The sequence below is a fragment of the Juglans regia genome, chromosome 11, assembly GCF_001411555.2.
Source record: "Juglans regia cultivar Chandler chromosome 11, Walnut 2.0, whole genome shotgun sequence".
Lineage (NCBI taxonomy): Eukaryota > Viridiplantae > Streptophyta > Magnoliopsida > Fagales > Juglandaceae > Juglans > Juglans regia.
The window spans coordinates 8,049,628-8,073,702 of NC_049911.1; the positions used below are offsets into that span (position 1 = coordinate 8,049,628).

At 38.1% G+C, this 24,075-nt stretch overlaps 1 pseudogene; it reads left to right on the top strand.

Moving 5' to 3' along the window:
- Positions 1-4,876: 4,876 nt before the first annotated feature.
- On the top strand, positions 4,877-6,514 carry LOC108993529 (annotated as a pseudogene).
- Positions 6,515-24,075: the final 17,561 nt, after the last annotated feature.

Consider the following 24,075-nt stretch of genomic DNA (forward strand, 5'->3'; position numbering starts at 1 on the left):
AATTATGGAAACTAACTTTGCATGTATTATTTGTCTCTTTCTTCCATATTTAGGAGATAATTTATAAAAAAATGTTAACTGCTATTTCAGATCATTCATTTAAACATCCAAATCAGCCACACTTGAGGGTTACTAACTCAGTATGCCCTTTTACAGTAATCAATCATCAATATTAATTGGTTATGATTAATTGATAATTTGAACAAGTTACTAATAAAGCCTTTCATTTGGTGATGAACGAATACTGATTGTTGGATATTTATATAACTATGACATCTGAATCTCTGCTAGACGAATGGTCATGAAGGCTTCCATAGACGGAAATGTTTTTAGGTATATATATATTTAGGTATATATATATATAGAGAGAGAGAGAGATAGAGAGAGAGAGAGCATGTATAAGCATGAAAGATGGGATGTGACATTGCTATACTTAAGACTGCAAGCCTTTTGTAACATGTGAAATGATTTTTCGAAGACAACAAGAACAAGACAAATAATTTTTGGACAAATGCCAATTTAATATTATTGTATTTTCATCAATTTTTATTACTCTGTTTACTATATATAGAGGAAAAATTCTACTCAGCTACCGGTCGGTTATCGCACACCACACACATGAACCCGGTCTTCTACCCCACATCACATTTTTTCCCTCTCACCCATCACTCCCCCAAGCCATCCCTAGCCATCCTGTTCTCCTCAGACTACAGCCTTCTTTGTTTCTCATCCCTAAAGCCGAAGTCTTCTCCCTCAACCCATCTCTTCTCCGAAGCTAGCACCGAAGTCTTCTCCTGCAACCCATCTCCTCCCTCGCCTAGCACCCATTTCTTCTTCGTCAACCCAGCCTTCTTCGTATCTCACCCCTAGCGCCGAAGTCTTCTCCCTCAACCCATCTCTTCTCCGACTCCATCGCCCATCTCTTCTCCCTCAAACCCCTATCATACTCTTCCCTCACCCATCACCCCGAGGTCGCTCACACCTGAAACCCTAGAAATGCTATTTTTCGTCCTCAACGAAGACCCCATCTCTCTCACCCCCTTAGTCCCAATCTTTCTCGTCGTCACTCTCCCGAGCCCTTGAGTCCCAATCTGTGCTTAAACCCTAAAAAACCCTTCTTTTGTTCAAGCTAATACTCACTCAGTCATACCCATTTCGCCATTTCATTTAGGTTACAAGTTTTAGACCAAGCCCCAATAGTCCTATCAAGGTGATAAATCTATTTTAACTGCTTTCAACAATTTTTTCTTATCTTTACGTTTTTTTTAAATTATCATCTATGTTTGCGATGTTGGCCTTTAAGTAGAGCTAAAAGATCTTCGAAGTTTGTAGAAATATTTGGGTTGTTTGCAAATATTTCTTTGCCTTTGTGTGTTTGAGATCTTTGGGTTTTTCCTATTATAGAATAAAAGCTCTTTGCATTTGAAGAAGAATAGTCATCCCTTTCATTAGCTCTTGCTTTTGGGGGAACAAGTTGGCTTGAAAGACCTTGCCTTGAATTGAAGTGAAGCATATAACAAACAAAAATTGAAAAGTAGCGATTTGAACTTCATACACAGAAGATGAAAGAATTGAAGATGAAAGAATGCATTGAATATGCCTAATCCTAAAAGAGAAGTGCTTTTCAAGAACAATGAACTTGCCTAATCCTAAAAGAAAAGTGCTTTTAACCAGAAAAATTGATTGATTGATTTATTTTCATTTATAGGACCCTCATCTTTTTTATTTATTTTTCTTTATTTATGAGACTATAAATAGAGTTTTAGAGGAGTTATTTTGATTGGCTATTGAACTTTTTGAGGTCTATCGCTTTGTCTCTTTTTGGTGCTATGAATAAATAGAATCAACTTTTTCTTAACATCTAACAAATCGGTATTTAAGCAATTATTCATACCCTACTTATAAAACCTAGAAAAATTGTTGTTGGCAGTTCGTCACATTTGTTGTTGTTTCAGGGGGATGATATGCATAGGACAAAAGCGTTTCCACAAAAATCCTAGAAGGAAATTTATTGCTGAGTGAGTACGAAGTTAAAAAAATCAAAGATAAACTAATAAAGAGAGAGAATGAGCTTCACAAGCAAGAAGACGAACTTCAAAGGTGGAGCGCAGAGAATAGGGGTGCACATATACTGTTATGTTTGTTCTGGACCATATCTCTTGTAATAGTTTTTGGTTGGATCGGGCTATAGAATGTATGGGGACAGTTTCAAATGTAATCTAATCTATTTTGAGTAAGTAGCTCTCGTTTTTGAGAGGGGCATGAAACATTGTAAGGTTTGCATGAAACATTTTGAGTAATCTAATCTAATCTATTTTTTTCTAAGCTGCATATGCTCTTGCACACATGAGCATGCTAAGGTTTGCATGTAGGAAGTCCTTTAGCTATGTTTGCCAATAACTCTTAATTGAAAATGGCTTAAAGTGCTAGAAAGCCATAAAGTTAAGGTGCTTATGGATATTTCGGCTTTTGTAACCTTGGATTTTAGATCCTCAATCAGAGTTTCCATATCCCAAATTGCAGAATATATTTTTCTTTAAGCTATTCAATGCAATCTTGAAGCTTAGTCTTCATTTCAATTTCTCATTGAATTGAACCATTCCAATTAAATTGAACAAGCTAGACTTGACCAACCATGTCCCTTGAAATATCCGTAAGCACCTCAGCAACATCCATTAAGTTGCAGGGCTCCTATATATGAAAAAGAATAAATTCCTCAACTAAGAAAAGCATAACATGTAGTCTTAGTGGAAAAAAAAATTAACACCCTTCAGGGCTCCTTCATAATCATAGCCTGTAAGCTTGATCAACTTGCATAAATGATCAACTAAACCATATTTACAATCATATTACATATCTGGTTTACCCCTTTACACTTCAAGAAATTATTACACTTTAAGAAAATAAACCTTGCGGAACAATATTTGGTTTGTCCACTTTACACTTCAAGAAAATATTAACCCCTTTACATATCATATTACACTTCTTGAATGTATTACACTCTAAGAAAATATTACACATCAATATTTGGTTTATACCTATACCGACAATTCAAACTTCAAATAACTAAACATAACACTAACTAATAGCTTGAGAAAATCAAATAAAATGTTGGTATTTATAACTGTACGAACAAATTAAAAATAAAATGCTAACTGAACATAAGTCAAACTAACTAATAGCTATGTAAATGCACGTTGCTTTAATACTTGAACCATTTAATACATAAAACTAACTAACCATTTCTTTGAGAACAACAATTAATATTAGCAGCAAACCAACTCATACGTGCAGTAGTACCCAATTAATGTCGCATTCAACAAAAGGCTCAAATTAGATCTCAATCAGTGTATAAAAAAATGAATAAAAAAAAATCAGCAACTAGTACAATTGAGTACAATTGATGATTTCGAAATTAACTAGTATATCATTAAGCTCTTTTGGAGTTGAAAACTTCACTTCAACTACACTCTTCTCAAACAATCCAAAGATAAATATTCAATCCAAAGCAGGTCCCGTCCTGTTTTGATAACTTTTCATCATGACGATCTAGATTCATTACATCTAAACTTAGTTACTAAAAACACTTTTTTTCCCATGGCATGGATCCCTCACATCTAAACTTGTCCAGAATTTGCCTATTGCCCATCAAACAATCCAAAGAATTTTCATGCAGATTTTACAATTCAAAAGTCACCCACATTCTAAAGTTTTTGATACATCTTGAATTTAGTTACTAGAAACACCGTTGGATCAAAATTCTCGTTACTATTTTGATGTTTGCAAAACCAAAATAAAAGATAAAACTCATAGGACATGGGTTTTACATGTCTGTGGAAGAAGCTACCAGTTGTTCAACAATTCTATTGCAGAGTATACTATAAATGAGACGAAAAAGTGTTTTCCATTCCCATTCGCTTGGGAAAGCATCAAATGATGATCTCCAATAAAAAAATAGCAATAGAAAAGATAAAGAAGAGAAATATATGTAAAACAAACCCACACCCTCAAAATATGACAGATCTTAGACTTTATCGACTTTTAAACAAACCTAACAAGTCAACAGATAAAGCAAAAGAAAAATAAAAGGAGCACTACCACCAACAACAGAACAGATTTAAAAAAATGGTAGAGATTCTCAATTTTCAATCAACTGGAACCCTAGAAATCCAAAAAAGAAAGTGAAAGATAAAATAGAAAGAGAAAATAGTACCTTTCGGCTGGTGGAAGTAGAAGACGGCCGGTGATGATGTCGGAAGCATAACCAATCGAGCGGAGGGGCGAAATCGTGGAGAGTGACAAGCAGCTGGGAGGGGGGAGGGGGAGAGAGAACGAAGAGGGGGGAGAAAGGGAGATAATGTGGAGATTTTGTATCCCAAATTCAAAATGCAAGTTTCGATTAAAAAAATAAATAAATGGCACATCAGTCGGTGTGTGGAGGTTGTGGAATAGGAGGTGATTGTGTAGAAGAACTCTTGGAACTAAGCAACTCCATCTTCTAGAAAACAAATAGGGTGAGTTATTGCACATCTTTTGTACTTCTTTATTAAATAAAATTTAAGTTACTTGCAAAGTCAAAATAAAATTTGGGTAGTGAGGTTTTCTCAAGTATTATGTGAATAGTAATGAAAAAATAATGATAGAATATTGAATAGTAGTGAATAGTAATAAAAAGTATGTGAAAAGTAATAATAAAATAATGAATAATAGTAAGGTATTATGATGTCTACAAAAAGTTTCCCTTATAAATCCCCCCTAATGCTTTTCATCAACTTTCATCATAGTAGGTCCTGAAAATTTCTCTGCGAGTGTTTTATACAGAGAGGGGTCTTGATCTTGAAAGTATTGGGATAAAAAGAGAGAGACAATAATAATAATGTCTCAGTTTATGAACCCTTTCTTAGTTCTTTCTCTTTTATCTTTACTCCCCTTTGATGCTTCTCTAGTAAGACCCATGGGGGTTACCTCTACCCACAGTTTTATGATTACTCATGCCCAAAAGCTCAACAAATTGTGAAGTCCATAGTGGCCAAGGCTATGGCCAAAGATGCTCGCATGGTAGCTTCATTGCTTAGGCTCCATTTCCACGACTGTTTTGTCTAGGTCTTCCAACCTCCCAAAACTCATCTCATTTAACAGGTTATAAAAACTCTTCATATTTTGCAGGGCTGTGACGCATCCCTATTGTTGGATAGCCACGAAAGCATAATCATTGAGAAGAGGTCGAACCCAAGTAGGAACTTCGCTCGAGGGTTTGAACTTCTGGACGAGATAAAACATGCTTTGGAGAAAGAGTGCCCACTTACATTATCTTGTGCTGATATTGTGGCTCTAGCTGCTAGAGACTCCACTGTTCTAGTAAAGTGACACATTTTTATAGTCTTGTCATAATTTTGCTGCATGACATAAATAAGTGAAAATATATTTGTCATCCCTAAACTATATAAAAGAAAATGAGTTTTTTGCTCAAACTATTGAGATTTTTTATACTTAAGATTTTGCCACATGACCCTTTTTTCTTTCACCTTAACAACCATAATTTTTATACTTTGAACATGCAATGTGTGAATTGTGTTAGCTTGAGGTACAAAATGTAAAAACTTTATAATTTCTTGATGGAGGAAAACATACCTTTACCTAAAAACAACTTTTGGCTAGCCACCATGTGTGTGTGTGTGTATAATCAAAACTTGACCATGTTTTGAATATGCAGAGTGGTGGAACCAGTTGGGAGGTTCCATTAGGAAGAAGGGACTCCATAGGTGCAAGCTTGAGTGGCTCAAACAATAACATCCCTGATCCAAACAACACATTCTAGACTATCCTCACCAAGTTAAGGACTTAATGTCATTGATCTTGTTGGGCTATCCGGTAATATTTAAAGAGCTAGCTTGAACCTACCATTGTGCCAAACCATAATCTGGGTCCTTAATTTAAGGATAAATGATTGATGGAATGGGTGTGGAGGAATCTAAATTACCCAGAACAGATGTGATTACCCTAGTTTAACTTGAAAACAAAGTCACCATCTAAATTAACCTGGTTTAATTCAATATGGCAAGAAGATTGTTAAAGTTCGAATAATTGTTATTCAGGGAACCACACGATAGGAAATGCCCGGTGCACTAGCTTCAGGCAAAGACTCTACAACCAGTTAGGCAATGGGCTACTCGACAGCACAATTGATCAATCATATGCTACCCAATTTAAAACCAGATGGCTGAGATTAGGTGGTGATTAGAACCTATTTTTCTTGGACTTTGTCAGCCCAACAAAATTCGACAACAGCTATTTCAAGAACTTGTTGTTTTCTAAAGGCCTTTTAAGCTCTGATCAAGTTCTTCTCAAAAAGAACGAAACAACCATGGAATCGGAATTGGTGAAGAAATATTCAGAAAACAACGAGCTATTCTTCGAGCAGTTTGCCCAATCCATGATTAAGATGGTAAATATTTCTCCATTGATAGGTTCAATGGGAGAGATTAGAAAGAATTGCAGGAAGATTAACTCTTGATTAGCTCCATTATAATACTGCAGTTCCATCGAGTGTCGTGTGCTTTTCCTGCAACATTTTCCTGATTAGTTAATACTATATATGACATATTTTAAGTGCTTGGTATATGAACCAACGTAAATGTGGCGCCCTCGACCCTCATGTACAGGAACACAGGAATCGAGACACTCGGATGATGACAACACGGTCATGCATCCCAACGAAAGTGCCAAGTGTGTGTACATGCAACGGTGTACAATAACAACACAGTGGATTAAGTCAACTAAGTACCAGAATTTAAACACAATCTAAACATCAGTAAAAGGTTTAAAAAGTAGTTATACAGTCATCCAAAATTAAATAAAATACATGTCCCAAATAATATGAGGGATCCCAAATCACTCCTCAGGCGGAGACTCCTCAGGCTCACCCTCATCCTCATCTGCATTGAAATCTGCATTACCATAAAACTTTACCGCAGGTAAGTATAAACCAAACAACCCTCAGGAATAAAAATGCATTAATGCAACCAACGTGCACGCATATAATGAAACATGCATCATTCTCAAAACATCATTTTTTTCCGAAAATGAATATTTTCCAACGCACGCAAACATCCCATTTGGCCCAAAGAATATCTGTAAAACATTTTTCTAGAAAATGATCACACAATTTACAAATCCAACACACACTATTTTCCCAGAAAATAGTCCAATTTACCGTATGCACCATGATCTCCCCTAGGGATCATCCGCACGTCCTGGCTTTGTAGCGATGCCCAGTTTCGCGCCCGGTGCGTACATGGCCAAGCATCCTCTACGCAACGAGTGATGCCCAGTTCCGCGCCCAGCGCATACATGGCCAAGCGTCCTCTAGTCCCCGCTAGTAGAGGGATCACGGAGTCGGCACGAGACCATCTCGTCCTATCCCATTGTCACTCGGTGACAATCCAGGTGACGTCACTCAGTATATTGCGTTCCCAAGTGACCAGAGGAGTTCCACCTAGATAATGCCCTATCTCGGCTTAGGGTCGTGATACACACGCACCCAAAAGTCCTTTCACATGAAAACCCAATTTTTATTAAACACATGAACATGAATGCAATTACACGAAAATCCAGTTTCTTTTACAAATATGATCATGTGTGCAAATATACAATGTACACGAACCACACAAGATCCAACCAACAATTCAACACAATCCAATCACACAAACAAACTTCCTCCACTTATCCATCCGACCCCTGTACTCCTCGGACTCAGTCCGGCAAAACCAACCAGATCACAGTGTAATGAATCAGTGCAAAAATACATTTAAATCACAAGAGTTCTTTGGAAAAATACTTACAGAGCTATATAATAGTTTTCGAGGGATCACGAAACTACAAGAAGTGACAACACAGTTACAAAACAGTGCCAAATGCACTGTGGCCGTGGATCTCAAAGACCCACTTTTGAACAGGTGCAAACGAGGACCCAAGATTGATAGGGTAGGGCTTAGGGTTGCCGGTGAAGTTAGTGGTGGTGGTGGTTGGCCGTGGGTGGCGGCGTAGAGGGTGGTTGAAGTGCAAAACTACCCAAATCGAAAATGGAGTTGGATGTACTTCACTTGTAGCGGATCGGAGCTGGGGTTGGGTGCATTGGGTTGTTTGGAGGTCGAGGATGAAGTGGTGAAGAAATGGTGGCTAGTGGTGGCACAATGGCAGTGCGCAAGCACAAGAGGTGTCGCAGCTTGGTGTTGAACGTGGGGGCTAACGGCGGCGCAGGAGGAGCTGAGATTGGAGGGTGGTGGTCGCAGGCCAGTGGGGGAGCGAATGGTAGTGGCGGTGTCAGACACAAGCGGCGCACGACAGCGCTGGGTGGAGAATAAAAAAACGCATGGGGAGGAGATGGGGACGACGCCACGCGCGGGAAGAGAGGAGAGAGAGAGGAGAAAAGAAAAATGAGGAGAAAAGAAAAAAGAGGAAGAAAAGAAAAAGAGGAAAAGAAAAAGTGAGGGAAAGAAATGAGGTCCAATCCTCACATCTTGGGTCACAAAAATGATTCATTGGAAACGGTTTCAAAACAACAAGTAAATAAAATAATTCAAACGTAGTGATTAAAGTGAAAATAAATAGTTAAATCCAACAATTAGTTAATTTAATATGAAACTAAATTTAAATGCATAACAATAATTAATTTTAGGAAAGCACTTCAAAATAATTTTCACAAAATTAAAAAAAAAATCATAAAAATAAACCAACTAAAAATCCAACAATTTTAAAACAAGAGAATAAATTTTTGTATTAATAATAATAAATCATTCAATAAAAATACACTAAAATACGGGATGTTACATCCTCCCCCCCTTAGATAAAACTTCGTCCTCGAAATTGGCAAGGTCAATAAGATTCGATTGAGAAGACATAAGGAACATACCACCATAGTCAATTAAACAAATATGGATATTACTCCCTCATGTCGGCTTCTCTCTCCAAAGAGAAATCTTGTGCCAACGGATCGCCCCACGACACTTTCACCAAAGGTATTGTCATGGACCTTAACCTTTGCTCTTTCCAATCCACAATCTCCGTTGAAGCAACTTCATAAGTAAGATTAGGTTGGAGTTGAATGTGTCCAGGGTCAACAAAACGTGGCTCTTGTTGTCCAAAACTTTTCTTCAACGAGGACACATGGAACACATCATGAACTTTCCCAAAATAGTCCGACAATGCAACTCTATAAGCAATAAGCCCAATTTTCTCTACAATCTGAAAAGGGCCAACGTACCTCAGACTAAATTTTCCCTTTTTACCAAAGCGCTTAACGCCTTTCATAGGAGAGACCTTGAGATAAACCCAATCACCTACTTCAAATGATAAGTCTCTTTTTCTTATATCTGCATAACTCTTCTGGTGACTTTGTGCTTCCGCCATTTTGGTCCTTATAAACCGAATTTGATCTTTCATTTCTTGGATTATCTCAGACCCAATTACTTTACTCTCACCAACTTCATCCCAACACAAGGGTGATCTACACTTCCTTCCATATAAAGCTTCATACGGGGCCATCTGAATGGAGGAATGAAAGCTATTAGTATAGGCAAACTCAATTAGCGGCAGATGATTCTCCCAACTTCTCTAAAATTCCATGACACAAGACCGCAACATATCCTCAAGAGTCTGAATAGTGCGCTCTGATTGACCGTCTGTTTGAGAGTGATATGCAGTACTAAACTTCAACTTAGTGCCTAAAGCTTCTCGTAAACTTTTCAAAAAATGGGATGTGAACCGCGGGTCCCGATCCGATACAATACTCCTGGGTACTCCGTGCAAACGCATTATCTCTTTGACATACAACCGAGTTAACTTACCCAAGGAGTCGGTATTATTGATAGGCAAGAAATGGGCACTCTTGGTCAACCGATCAACAATCACCCAAACTGAGTTCTTTCCACTTAGGGTCCTTGACAAGCCCACAACAAAGTCAATTGAAATATCATCCCACTTCCACTCAGGAATAGGGAGAGGTTGAAGTCTACCAGCAGGTCTTTGATGCTCAGCTTTAACTTGACGGCACGTGGCACATTTCTCAATAAACATGGCGATATCCAACATACTCTTATTAGTCCCCGAGTGGCACATCACGACTAGTATTCCTACGGTGACTATGATTTCCAAAATTTCATTTTCCACAAGAACCTTAATACAACATCTAGTAAATTCCAATGATCGATAGCCCTTACAATAATATGTGCTAACCTCAATCGACTCCTATGCTACAACTTCTAAACCTCCATTGAATTCTACCTTTGGTAACCTAAAAGCCACATCCAAAGTTATCCATCAATAACAAATTTTGCACAACCAAATGATTAACCTCCAATTACAAGTATCTTCTCAAAATTTCAAGTCACCACTAATTCCTCAAAATCAACACAAAATTTGAACTCCTAACTACAACAAAAAATATCACGCTTCTGCTGCGCACTCTGATTCGCCACATGCATAAAATTTATGTCCTCATAAAACTAACACCATCGAGTACAAGGTGGCTCCATACTTGCTAACCAAAAAAGTCTTATCACATTTTGGTAGAAAACACTCTTTCCCAAAACCATGAATTATCACTCATATTCCTCAATTAACTCTCATTGCCTTTATCAAAATCAATATTCCACAAAATTCATCCATTATCAAAACCTTTTTGGTAACTCGCCCACCTATTTCTACTCCTATAAGCTAGTATTAACACGGCTAGTTCCTTCAATAGCACATCACTACTAAACCTCAAGGCAAGCCACACTACTCAAATCTTCAATCCACCAAAAGCCATTGCAAAGCACCCAAGGATCCTAGTGCTTTATTAACCCAAATACTTGATCATATTATCCACCGCTGATGCCTAAACTTCAACTTCCAAGATCTTATCATACATCATACATGACGTCCCATCAATCTCTCTTCAAGTTAAATAACAATGTCCTTAATTCAACCAACTAAATGCTCAATCTCCAAAAGAAAGTATAACCTCAAAATTTAAATTCCTAAGTAACCTCAAGTCACAATTAATTCCTGAAGATAATCACAATAATTATTGCCAACCATCATTCCATTGAGTAACCTGCTTCAACTGCACACTCCAATCAACTCACAAAAAAAAAAAAAAAAACTCCAACTCAAAATCTCCTGAATTAATACTATTGTGTTTACTCCTCTTCAACGCCTACCCAAGCCCTTCCTCCAAGCCAAAAATGAAACTAGGACTTGTACTCTCCGAAATGCATACACACTCACCACTACTATGCATCGATCTCATGCACCCTTAGCCCAAAACCAAAAAGCCTCCAATCATGCAAGTGGTCCATCACTACCATTTACATCATCTAGACCTATAACCTCGAAATCAACAAGAATTATTTCCTAAATCTGTACCATCTATTGTCCTTAAAATTGATATGGATTAAATCCTCAACCTGTCACTGTAACCTCGAGCTAAAAACAATCATTTTCCAAACAAAGTCAACATCTTCAATCCCCAGAAAATACATGAACTAGATCATCACCTTCCATCGCCAAAGAAATTCTCTCCTGAAAAATACTCATATCAGTAACTCAACTCTGATCAATCCTATTTTACTTCAGCCCTTCAATTTTGCAATTCTAAAACCTTAAACCAGATCAAAATCATTTCCCGAAATCCTCCAGACCGATGACCTTAAATCTAAAACATTCACCTTATAAAACTTGTAAATTCTAAAACCCCAAACGTTATCAAATTACTTATCAAGATCGACAAGATCGAAAATTTCTAATCTAAGTAATCCCTCAATTGCTTGTTGAACCTACCACCTTAAATCCCATAAACATATCTCCTAAAAAAAAACTATGGGGCCTCAAACCTTAGATGAACTTCTCATAAATCTAACCTTGAAATTCGTTAAACTTACAACCTCCTACGGAACCTAAGACCTCAATTATCCTAAGCAATTTAAAACTATTCCCCTCCTTAGCAGCAACTTGAGTTCTTACTCCAAAGAGTTCACCCAAACCATGATGTTCGAGCCTTGATATTAAAACAAACCAATCACCAAGAGTTCAGGCCTACTACACCAAATGTTCAAGCCTAATAATGTCATTTACAGTCGTACCATCTTCCTGCCATAGCACAACCCTTAACCCGCCTTTCAACTTCGAATAAAACAAAACAAAACAAAATAAAATAAAATTCCATAAATAAAATAACATACGATAAAATGAATAAAACCAATGAAGTAGTTCACAATAAGATAATTAAAACAATAAAATAACCTACCATAAAATAATGCAATAAAATAAATAAACAAACAAGTAGTATACAATAAACTAAATAAAACCAATACAAACCACATACTTTAAATTAAATAATTTCAATTTACAACTTTTAAAATTTCTGGTACCCCACCAAAGGGACATGTGGTTTTACCCAAAGCCGAACTGCTCTGATACCACCTGTGGCACTCTCAACCCCCCTGTACGGGAACACAGGAATCGAGACACCCGGATGATGACAACTCGGTCACGCATCCCAACGAAAGTGCCAAGTGTGTGTACATGTAACGGTGTACAATAAGAACTCAGCGGATTAAATCAACCAAGTACCAGAATTTAAACACAATCTAAACATCAGTAAAAGGTTTAAAAAGTAGTTATACAATCATCCCAAATAAAATAAAATACATGTCCCAAATAAAATGAGTGATCCCAAATCACTCCTCGGGTGGAGCCGACAACTCAGGCTCACTCTCATCCTCATTTGCATCGAAATCTGCGTTACCATAAAACGGTACTGTAGGTAAGTATAAACCAAACAATCCTCAGGAATACAAATGCATTAATGTGACCAACATGCATGCATATAATGAAATATGCATTATTCTCAAAACATCATTTTTTTCCAAAAATAAATATTTTCCAATGCACGCCAAAATCCCATTTGGCCCAAAGAATATCCATAAAACATTTTCCCAGAAAATGATCACACAATTTACAAATCCAATACACGCTATTTTTCCAGAAAATTGTCCATTTTACCTTATGCACCATGATCTCCCTTAGGGATCATCCGCACGTCCTGGCTTTGTAGCGATGTCCAGTTCCATGCTCGGCACATACATGGCCAAGCATCCTCTACGCAACGAGCGACGCCCAGTTCCGCGCCTAGCGCGTACATGGCCAAGCTTCCTCTTGTCCTCGCCAGCAGAGGAACCACGAAGTCGGTACGAGACCATCTCATCCGATCCCATTGTCACCCGGCGACAATCTAAGGGATGTCACTCAGTATATTCCGCTCCCGAGTGACCATAGTTGCTCCACCGAGATAATGCCCCATCTCGGCTTGGGGTCATGATACACACGCACCCAAAAGTCCTTTCACATGAAACCCAATTTTTATTAAACACATGAACATGAATGCAATTACACGAAAGCTCAGTTTCCTTTACAAACATGATCATGCGTGCAAATATGCAATGTACACAAACCACACAAGATCCAACCAACAATTCAACACAATCCAATTGCACAAACAAACTTCCTCCACTAATCCACCCGACCCCCGTACTCATTGGACTTAGTCCAACAAAACCAACTAGATCACAGTGTAATGAGTTAGTGCAAAATACATTTAAATCACAAGAGTTCTTTGGAAAAATACTTACAGCACCGTATAATAATTTTTGAGGGATCACGAAACTGCAAGAAGTGGCAACACAGCTACAGAATAGTGCTAAATGCAATGTGGCCATGGGTCTCAAAGACCCACTTTTGAACAGGTGCAAACGAAGACCCGAGATTGATAAGGTAGGGCTTAGGAATGTCGCTGAAGCTAGTGGTGGTGGTGGTTGGCCATGGGTGGAGGCGTAGAGGGTGGTTGAAGTGCAAAAATACTAAAATCAGAAATTGAGTTGGATGTACTTCACCGTTGACAGATCGGAGCTGGGGTTGGGTGCATTGGGTTGTTAGGAGGTCGAGGATGAAGTGGTGAAAAAATGGTGGCCGGAGGTGGCGCGACGGCGGCGCGCGAGCACAAGAGGTGTCGCGGCTTAGTGTTGCTCGTGGGGGCTAACGGCTGAGCGGGAGGAGCTGAGATTGGAGGGTGGTGGTCACGGGCCGGTGGGGGAGCGAACGGTAGGAGTGGTGTCAGACACGGGCGGTGCACGACGGAGTTGGGTGGAGAAGAAACAAACGCACGAGGAGGAGAAGGGGACGACGCAGCATGCGAGAAGAGAGGAGAGAGAGAGGAGAAAAGAAAAAAGATGAAGAAAAGAAAAAGAGGAAAAGAAATGAGGTCCAATCCTCACATCTTGGGTCACAAAAATGATCCATCGGAAACGGTTTCAAAATAACAAGTAAATAAAATAATTCAAACGTAGTGATTAAAATGAAAATAAATAGGTAAATCCAACAATAAGTTAATTTAATATGAAAATAAATTTAAATGCATAACAATAATTAATTTTAAAAAAGCACTTCAAAATAATTTTCACAAAATTAAAAAAAATCATAAAAATAAACCAACTAAAAATTCAAGAAATTTAAAACAAGAGAATAAATTTTTGAATTAATAATAATAAATCCTTCAATAAAAATACTCTAAAATATGGGGTGTTACAGTAAATGTGCTATATTTACGAGTGATTTGTAATGAAAAGATCTAAGATGAAAAGTAACATTAATCTTCGAAAACTATCTCAAGCTTTTAGTAGGTAGGTCACTAAACAACATAAAATAAAGGAAAATGCTCAGACACTCCTACAACAGATACAATTCCACACAAGGAAACTCTACACCCAACGGCTACATGCACTAGAATGGAAACCACATCCACCGAATCCTCTTAATTTACTTTTTCAAACTTTGTAACGTTACACAAAATACTTCTCTGTACATGTATATATAACACAAGGGCTCTCAATAGACTCTCACAGTGTGTAAGATTTTTTCACAAACACCTGATGTTCAATTGTATTTAAGGTAATTAGAGCCTTGTGTGGGCAAGAGAGCCTTACTCCTATGGCGTCAATCTCACTTTCGGTCAACAATTTCGTGACCTTATGGTTGAACTAGGGGAATTACCCCTTATGGAGGGAGCAAGTCTTGGCCTTGGCTAAGAGCCAAGACCTCATGGGAAACTTAATGGGAAACCTCACAGTTGTTGCCTCCCCTCCACCATATGATCTCATCCCCGATGAAGCCAGAACAACCAGTCACAAAGAACTGAGTTCTACATACCTAAGATGGAGGAAATCTGACTGACTACTCCGTGGATGGATTATCGGTACCCTCTCTGAGAGTCGGTTGGCTTGCTGGTTGGACTTGAGACTTCATATGAAATCTGGCATGCCCTTCAAAAAGCCTATGCCCAAGAATCCCAATAAAGGTATTTCCAGCTTACTCAACAGTTGACATACATGAGGAAGGAAGCCATGACATTGCTGCAAGATAACCTCCAAAGCTTCAAGACTATGTGCGGCCACCTAGCTGCAATCGGATGTCCTGTGAGTCACAATATGAAGGTTTTTTCCCTCCTCAACAGCTTGGGTCCGAACTACGAACTGTTCACCACCTCCCTGCTCAAGCTGGTGATGCCCTCCTATGCTGAGCTTGTACTGCTGCTGCAGGGATACGAGGACTCAACTTCATGAATCCTTCAACACACAAGCGTATGCTTTCTATGAGAACATAACTGGACACGAGAACAAGGGCAAACAACGCCTGTTCTCCTCTAGAGGACGTGGCTTCTCCCAAGGTATTAACACTTCAAGTCGTAATGTGTCCTCTAGTGGGACCCGCAATTCTATTGTCCCCAACACCACAGCTCGGAGACCTAACAAATTTTCAGAAAAAATGGACACATGTAGGAAAAATGGACACGCGACATTAAAATATATGAGATATCAAAATGAGGGGCAAATGAAGTGGACAAAGTAGCATTTTTCCTCTTGAAAATGGCACTCATGATGTGGAATGCACTACAGACACTGGTGCTTCTGACAAATAATTCAAGTATGCTTTTTAATCTTGGTCAATATATTGGTAATGACGCTTTTTAAATTGGTGATGAGAGTCTTCACGAAATCACACACATTGGTGATACCTTTGTTTGTAGTGAAGACTTTTTTTCCCCTTCTCAACAAGCATTCCTTATATATATATATATAGATGAATTACAATAAGTTTAAGGTGGGTCCTTTCCACTATCTATATGAATAATACAATTACGAATACTAATGAACTTGACCAAAAATCATTGCTCCTCTGAGTGCACACGCCGATTCTATGATCGGTGTATTTTCTTGATCCTCTAGTTTACGCGGGGATGAAGGTTTTTGTTGATGTCTTCTAGGATCGGTAGTATTTGCCACTGTGGTGAAAGCGCTTCATCTGTTATAGCATCAATTACTGTTTGGACATCTCCTTCCAGAATTGATGGTCTTTTTTCCAGATAATTTGCCATTTATGTCGTAAGAAGAGCTGCTGAGGCTTTTGCAAATGTGGGGTTGATGCTTTGGATCTTAGAGGTCCAACCTCCATTATTCTTCCTTCTAAGTCCCGACAGATGGTTGAAGTGGTTGAGAAAGATTCCCTAATTGTTGCATCAGATGAATAGCTGAAGTGGTTCATTGGAGGCTTTATGCAGTATGGTGTCTAGCTGGAGAGAATCCTTTTCAAGAGTTGAGGATGTATGATTGTGGATAATATAATTTCTTTTCCTCCAAATGAAGTCCATAGTGATTACTGCAAAGATCTGAAAGGGATGTTTTTCTGATTCTGTTGAACCAAGTTTAGGAGCTAGATTTATTATCAGATTTATCTAATCTCGCATGGATGTAATTGGAAGTGATGCCAGATTTAGGGGCCATCTGCTATATTTCCACAATATTTGAACCATAGGACATTCCACAAAGAGGTGGAGCAATGTTTCTATTGCCTGGTTGCACATTGGACAAAATTCTTGAAGCAAATTTGGAATAATTCTGCTTAGCTTTTCCTTGGTTGGAAGAATGTCCCATATAGTTTTCCAAAGAGCTTGGGACGGTCATGTATTTTTAATCTCCATAGATTTTTGAAGATAGGCTCTAGAAATCTTGAAGCAAGGTGGAGCTTGTAAATCTTGCCTCCAAGTGATATGCTGTCTTGACTGAGAATTTACAATTGTGGTTTGGGAGCCATATCAATGTGTCACTTCTTTGGTTGTTTCGGACAAGAGGAATTTTTTAATGCATTCTATGCTTTCCTGTTCAAAAAGTGTACGCATCTTCTCAATATTCCATGCACGTGGGTGGTTGCTGATGATGTCTGAAACTTTCAACTGAGGATATATCTCTTCCATATTCTGGATAGGCAATGGCTTGAAGTCTTCCATGTCTGGTATCCATGGTTCTGTCCATACATTTACTGATAGGCTTTCAAAAATTTGGAAGCATGAGCCTTTTGTTAATAAATCCCTTGTCTTTAGGAGTCCCTTCCATACCCAGGAGTCCAAACTTTTTGAATCTACATTTTTTAACGTGGTTGAGTTGAGGTATTTTTTTTTTAGAAGCTTGTGCCATAGTCCATTATTTCTTTGACTCAATTTCCAGCCTATTTTTGCTAATAATGATAGATTCATTATTCCATTAGTCTGAGACCCAATCCACCTAGATATTTTGGTTAACATATTGATTTTCATGATTTTGTTGTGAGGTTATGATTTCTCCCTTTTTGGAAACCCCACCAGAAATTTTTAAAGCTCCTATTCATAGTCTTGTACACTGACGTTGGCAATAGGAATGACTGCATTTGATAGGTTGGAATTGAACTGGCAACTGACCCGATTAACATTGTACATTCTGCTTGAGATAATACTTTGGATTTCCAACTTTCTAGTTTGCTATTGATATTTTCCATGAGTTTTTTGAATCACTCTTTTTTTCCTCTTGAAAATGATGTTGGAAGCCCTAAGTTTTTCATTCTTGCCAACAATGGTCTATATGGAAGAACTTGATTGATCATTGATTTTTTCGCTGAACTCGCATTTCTTGTGATGAGGATCGAAGATTTGTTAAGGTTTATTCGTTGTCCTGACCATGCCATGTATTTCTCAATATTTGCAGATGACGCTTTGACACTTCGCTCATTTGATTTCCCGAAGACAATGAGGTCATTTGCAAATAATAAGTGAGAGATTTGTGGACAAGTCCTGCTTATTCGGATTCCCTCAAAATTTCCTTGCTCCTTTGATTTGGAAATCAATCTAGATAATACCTCTGTGCATAGCATGAATAAGAAAGGTGAGATTGAATCCCCTTGTCTAAGTCCTCTCTGAGCGTGAAAAAACCCCTGGGGCTTCCATTTATAATGATAGAGAAGGACACTATAGTTATGCATTCCTTAATGAGAATAATCCGGTTTGCACTATATCCAAGTACTTCCATCACTTTAATAAAAAAAAACCCCATTCTACATAATCAATTGTTTTTTCCATATCAAATTTGATTGCCATTAAACCTTCTCCCTGTCTTTTTCTTCAAGTGGTGAAAAAGCTCATGAGCTATTAGCGTATTTTCTTTTATGTTTCGACCCAGCACGAACGCCCTCTGTAAAGGAGAAATGATACTGGGAAGAGTAGATTTAAGGTGGATAGCTAGAATTTTAGTAATGATTTTGTAGCTGACATTGGTCAAACTGATGGGCCTATAGTGTTGGGGTTGACTTGGATTTGGGACTTTTGGGTTGAGTGCAATATTTGTGTGATTCATTTGTTTTAGCAGTTTACCACTCTTACAAAAGTTTTGCACTGTTTTGACTACTTCACTTTGGATAATATCCCAATGGTGTCTGTAGAAGAGTGTTGTCATTCCATCTGGTCTAGGGGCTTTTAGGTAAGAGATTTGTTTTAGTGCTTTGAATATTTCCACTTCATTTGGTATTGCACCAAGGAAATCATTTTCTATGTCTGATGTCTGCCGTTCAAAAAGGTTTTCTAGATGTCCCCAATTTATTGGGTTCGAAGAAACATAAATGTTCCAAAAATAATATAGAAAAGAAGTTTCAATTAAAGATTCATCCATCGACCAAATACCAGGGTCAAGTTTGATGGAGTCGATTGCATTCCTTCGTCTTCGAATGGTTGTTGAGAGATGATAGAATTTGGTGTTGAGATCTGTTGTTGTCAGCCAAGAGATTCGGGATTTTTGCCTCCACAGAGTTTCTTCATTCTTCAGCTACTTTTGAAGATCAAATTGGAGTTGTTGTTCTCTCATTTGATTTTGTGGAGTTGGAGTTAATCATTGCACTTCAAGAAGATCTCTTTCAATTTTGTGAATGTGATGCTGAATTTTGCCGAAGTGAACTTTATTCTAGAGTTTTAATGTTGCTTCGATTGCCTTAATTTTTTTGCACAAAATGTAGGCTAGAGTTCCTCTGAATTGCTTGTTCCATGCTTCTTTAATAATTATCTGAATGAGGGATTCATGTATCCAAAATTATTCAAATTTAAATGAGTGCGGCCTACTCTGATGTGCAGTTGTGCTCAGTAGAAGTGGACTATGATCTGATGCCGTAGAAATAAGATTTTGCAAGAAAGCATTTGGACAAAGTATTCTCCATTCTTGATTGACAATCTCCTGATCTAACCTTTCTCTAATGTTTGCACCCCTATGTCTATTATTACTCCAAGTGAAAGATGGGCCCGTATATCCAATATCAATCAATCCATGGCAATCCATTAGATTTTTTAATCCTCTCTTTAAAGATCTTGCCACTGGCATCCCCTGCTTTTTTCCTATTGATCGAGTAATTCATTAAAACCACCAATACAACACCATGGACCTAGAAAAGATCTAGGTATAGATTCCATGTGTTTCCAAAAATTTTCTTTGAATTGCCATTGTGCTGGTGCATAAACAAAAGTGATAAGCCATGGATTATAATGAGGATCATAGTAGACTAAAATAGATATTGCATTCATATTAATATTGACCAGTTCAATATCTACACCCAATCGCCATACAAGAAGGAGGCCTCCTTTGTTGCTTGAGGCTAGGTAATTCACGAAATTATGGAAATCCAAACAATTTACAATAGATAAGATGCGATCAGACGACATCATGGTTTCCTACAAAAAGATTATGTCCTAATTATAATTCCTAATATTAGCCCTTAATGATCTGATTGCCTTGGGGTGGGCCAAACCCCTACAATTCCAAATTAGTGTCTTCATTTGGATGGGGGAGGCATGTTGGAGCTTGCCTCTTCATTTTTTTTGGATTTCTTGGAGTCTGGTAAAACTGATCTAAAATATGGAATGGACCTTGATGCTTCTCTTTTTTTCTTAATTTTCCCAACTGGTTCAGATTTCAATTTCAGCAATAGGCAAGCCAAATTTGCATCATCTAAAGTGCATATTGGGTTCTCTTGTTTTCCCTCTCTCTTTGGGTTTTTATGTTTTTTCTTTACTCGCTGGTGGTCTTCAGAAATAATAGAGGGTGTGCCATGTTCAATTTCAGCAGCTTGTCTTTTGAGTTTACCCGCTTCCTCAAGTCTGGGTGGGGACTTGTTAAAGTCTACTATTTTGACAACTTCAGTTTGAATCTTAGGGGAAGGGAAATATGTTTCCGTATGGGAGACTTCAATTTCGTAGGGGCCTTTTTTCTGGGCTATATGTGCTTGTACTTTAATTGATGGGCCATGCTAAGTAAAAGTTGAGAGTGGGGAGATGGGCTTACATTGAATATCCAGATCTTGATTTGCTTTTTGGTCTTGACTTGGCTGTTGCTATTCACTTGGAGCTTTGACTTTCTTTGCTGATGTAGATGCCGTCGTCTAAGAAGCATGTAGGTTGACTGTTGGTTTGTGGCTCCCAGTTGTAGAAAAAATATTTCCCATATTTACCACCTCTGTCATGGCTTTTACAGAGAAATTTCCTCTTTTAGGAAAAGGTGGTTTTGTCTCTTTTGTTGATGAAAAGGTATTAACAATGTAGAGATAGAACTCTTGATTGATAAATTTCGCAGATGAATGAACCCACGGCTCACTTGTCCCTAATAGAATTAAAGCCGATTTATCTTCTCCCCTTCCCTGCAGGTCCTCCATTACTTCAGAAATTCCTTTCACTGTATTTGATGGGAGAGGGTTCAATGGGCTTAACTGTATTTCCGTATTGAGAAACCTAGCAGTTGTTGATAAAGACTTATTGCCAACTGTGGATGAATTTATTTCTTTGAACAATACTTCATTTGAGGAAGCCGAAGCAGTTGGGCTTGGCACGAGTGTAGGGAGCGCTCTGCCATGAATGGGTCATTATGTCGTGAAGAGGTCTGCTTGTTGGTTCAATGTTCGTTTGGAGCCATTCGCCGTGCAATATTCTGTGCATCGGCACAAATAATGCCAGAAGTGGGTCGGTTTGGATTTGTTCCACCACTTTTTGCTTTTTGGTTGAAATCATTGCAGGAGAATAATTCCGTTTGAATTCGGAAAGTGTTTCATCTTAACTCATCTCATCATTGCAATTTTTTTAAATTTTCACACAAAATATAATAAACAATTCAACTTTTTCAAATCTCAAAACAATAATAATATTAAAAAATAATATTCTAACAATATTTTTTTCAAATTTCATCTTTCATCTAAAACCATGATCTAAACCAACCTCGTTTTGAGAAGAAACTCTCACCGCCTTTTGTTGATTCAGTGAAGCGGCATTTTGAGCTTGGTCCGAAATGTAAGATTGCATTCCATGGGTTTTGACCGAAAATGTTTCTACTGCTTGTGTTCGATAGAAGGCTTGGAGTGATTCTACTGCATGTGAGCTCAACAATAAATTTGGGGGTGCTTCTAATCGGGTTGTTCCTTGAGATGAAGCTTCAGGGGGTTCATCAATTTTTCCTTTTCCTTTTTTTGCTCCCATCAGTTTTTCAGCTTCTTGTGTTTTGTTGCTGCTTGTGTTCCCCTTTTGTCCATTCAAGCAAATTAATTGTGTATTTCTCGATTTTCCTTCCATGCTTTTCTCAAGTGAAAAGGTGCTTGATTTTGCTGTGGTGGTGGGTTTGATCATGTACTGTACATATCAGATCTGAGCCAAGAACCAAAGGGTAACTCTAAGGGGAAGGTTTTTAGAAATCTACAGAAAATCTGTGAGTGTCCCAGCCTCCCACAAGTATAACAAGATTCTGATAGTCTTTCATATTTGAATGATACCCAAGTGTTTATGCTATAATCTATAGGGAGACAAAAGCCTTGCTTGAGAGGCTTGGTTATGTCTATTTCAACCTTCATTTTTATAAATGTTTTACAGGCTATCCCAAATTGTGGGTCTATATCTACCTCTACTAATTTCCCAATAACATTACCTATTTTTGTTGTGTTTTCCACTGTCATGTGATCTAAAGTAAGATCATGAATTTGCACATGAAACATAGAAGAATTTAGACTTATCTCCTGCCAAGTGGAACCTGGTGACCACAATTTTAGTATGAGTAAATGGCCTTTGAAGTTCCAAGGAGCTTGGTTGAGTATCCTCTGCATGTCTTGGGGAATTTAAAAAGTGAAAAGGAAGAGGTTGACCTCTAGCTATGTTTGGGTGTCTGACTACTCTTAGGTATTCTGAGAAACTCTTGTACGGATAAAAATAGTCTTCCCTCTAAATGAGTTTGAAGTAGTTTTCAAACATCTCTTGCCACTATGTTTCACTATGAGCTGAGAGTCTGTGTTGGGTGCGAATGCCAGTGTGCGACGGAGAGGGAGAGGGAGGCTAGTGGTGGCTAGGTCTGCGAGAGGTGACTGCCGGTGTGAGGTGGTGAGGTGCGGTGGCCTGGGTGGCCGCGTACGGAGGCACAAGTGGACAGAAATGGGTGAAACCCATTTCGGTTTGGTTACTGCAAAGGAGAGAGAGTTGCGCGTGGGGGAGATCGGTAGTGTCTGGCTTGGTCGCCGGCATGAGGGGGAGTCATTGGTGGTGGCGGTGAGGTTGGGTTGCCGTGTACGGAGGCGCAAGTGAGAGAAAAGGGGTGAAACCCATTTCAGTTGGGGAGAATCGGGCCAGAGAAGAGAGAAAGAGAGAGAGAGAGAGAGTGAGTGAGTGAGTCAGTGAGGAAAGAAAAAAATAATAATAAAATCACTATAATATTTATCACTATTATATATAAATAAAAAATAAAATCACTATAATATTTATCACTATTATATATAAAATAAATAAAGAAAATCACTATAATATTTATCACTATTATATATAAAAAATAAATAAAATCACTATAATGTTTATCACTATTATATGTAAAAAATAAATAAAATTACTAAAATATTTGTCACTATCATATATAAAAAAATAAATAAAATCACTAAAATATTTATCACTATTATATATAAATAAAATTATCATTTCATCATCGTTAAAAAAAAAAAAATCTATCATTGATGAGACTCACACTTTTTTCAACTATCTATTCAAAAGTCAACAACTCAACATACTTCATACGTCCAAACAACTAAAAATACTCTCAATGGGACCCACAAACCCACTCCAATCTCTACTCATAATTATTCATAAACATTCTCAAGACTTCTCAGGTATTCTCACTACCCAAACGTAGCCAATTCAATGTGAAATTTTTTGATGAAGTTCCAAGCTGCCTTGAAGCTTGCATATTTTGTTTAATGGACGTGCTGCTACTATTCTTCCCACTAGTGCAAGTTATGTGATTACCTTTGCATAGTCATGAGCTGGCTCCAGATTTAGATCCTGCCAGGAAAGTACTGCTTCCGTTTGTTGGATTAAAAAGTCCATATCCATGTTGAAGTGTGTTGGTGAGTGGCTTGTTTCTGAGTGGAAGGGTGAGAATGATGGCAGTTAATGGTGTTGCTATTACTCTAGAGGAATGAGTAGGGAGACTCCAGAGGGATGCGTAAATGTAATGGAGACTCTATGACTAAGAACATTCGCATTCAGTGCCTAAATGTCCTTTTCCCTTATAATTTGGTGGAAAGTTTAGGGTTTTCACCCCAAACTCTCCCATCCTAATCCCTAAAATAGGGTGGTAGAATTCGGATGCTACAGTGGATCCCCATATTTGGGGATCCACT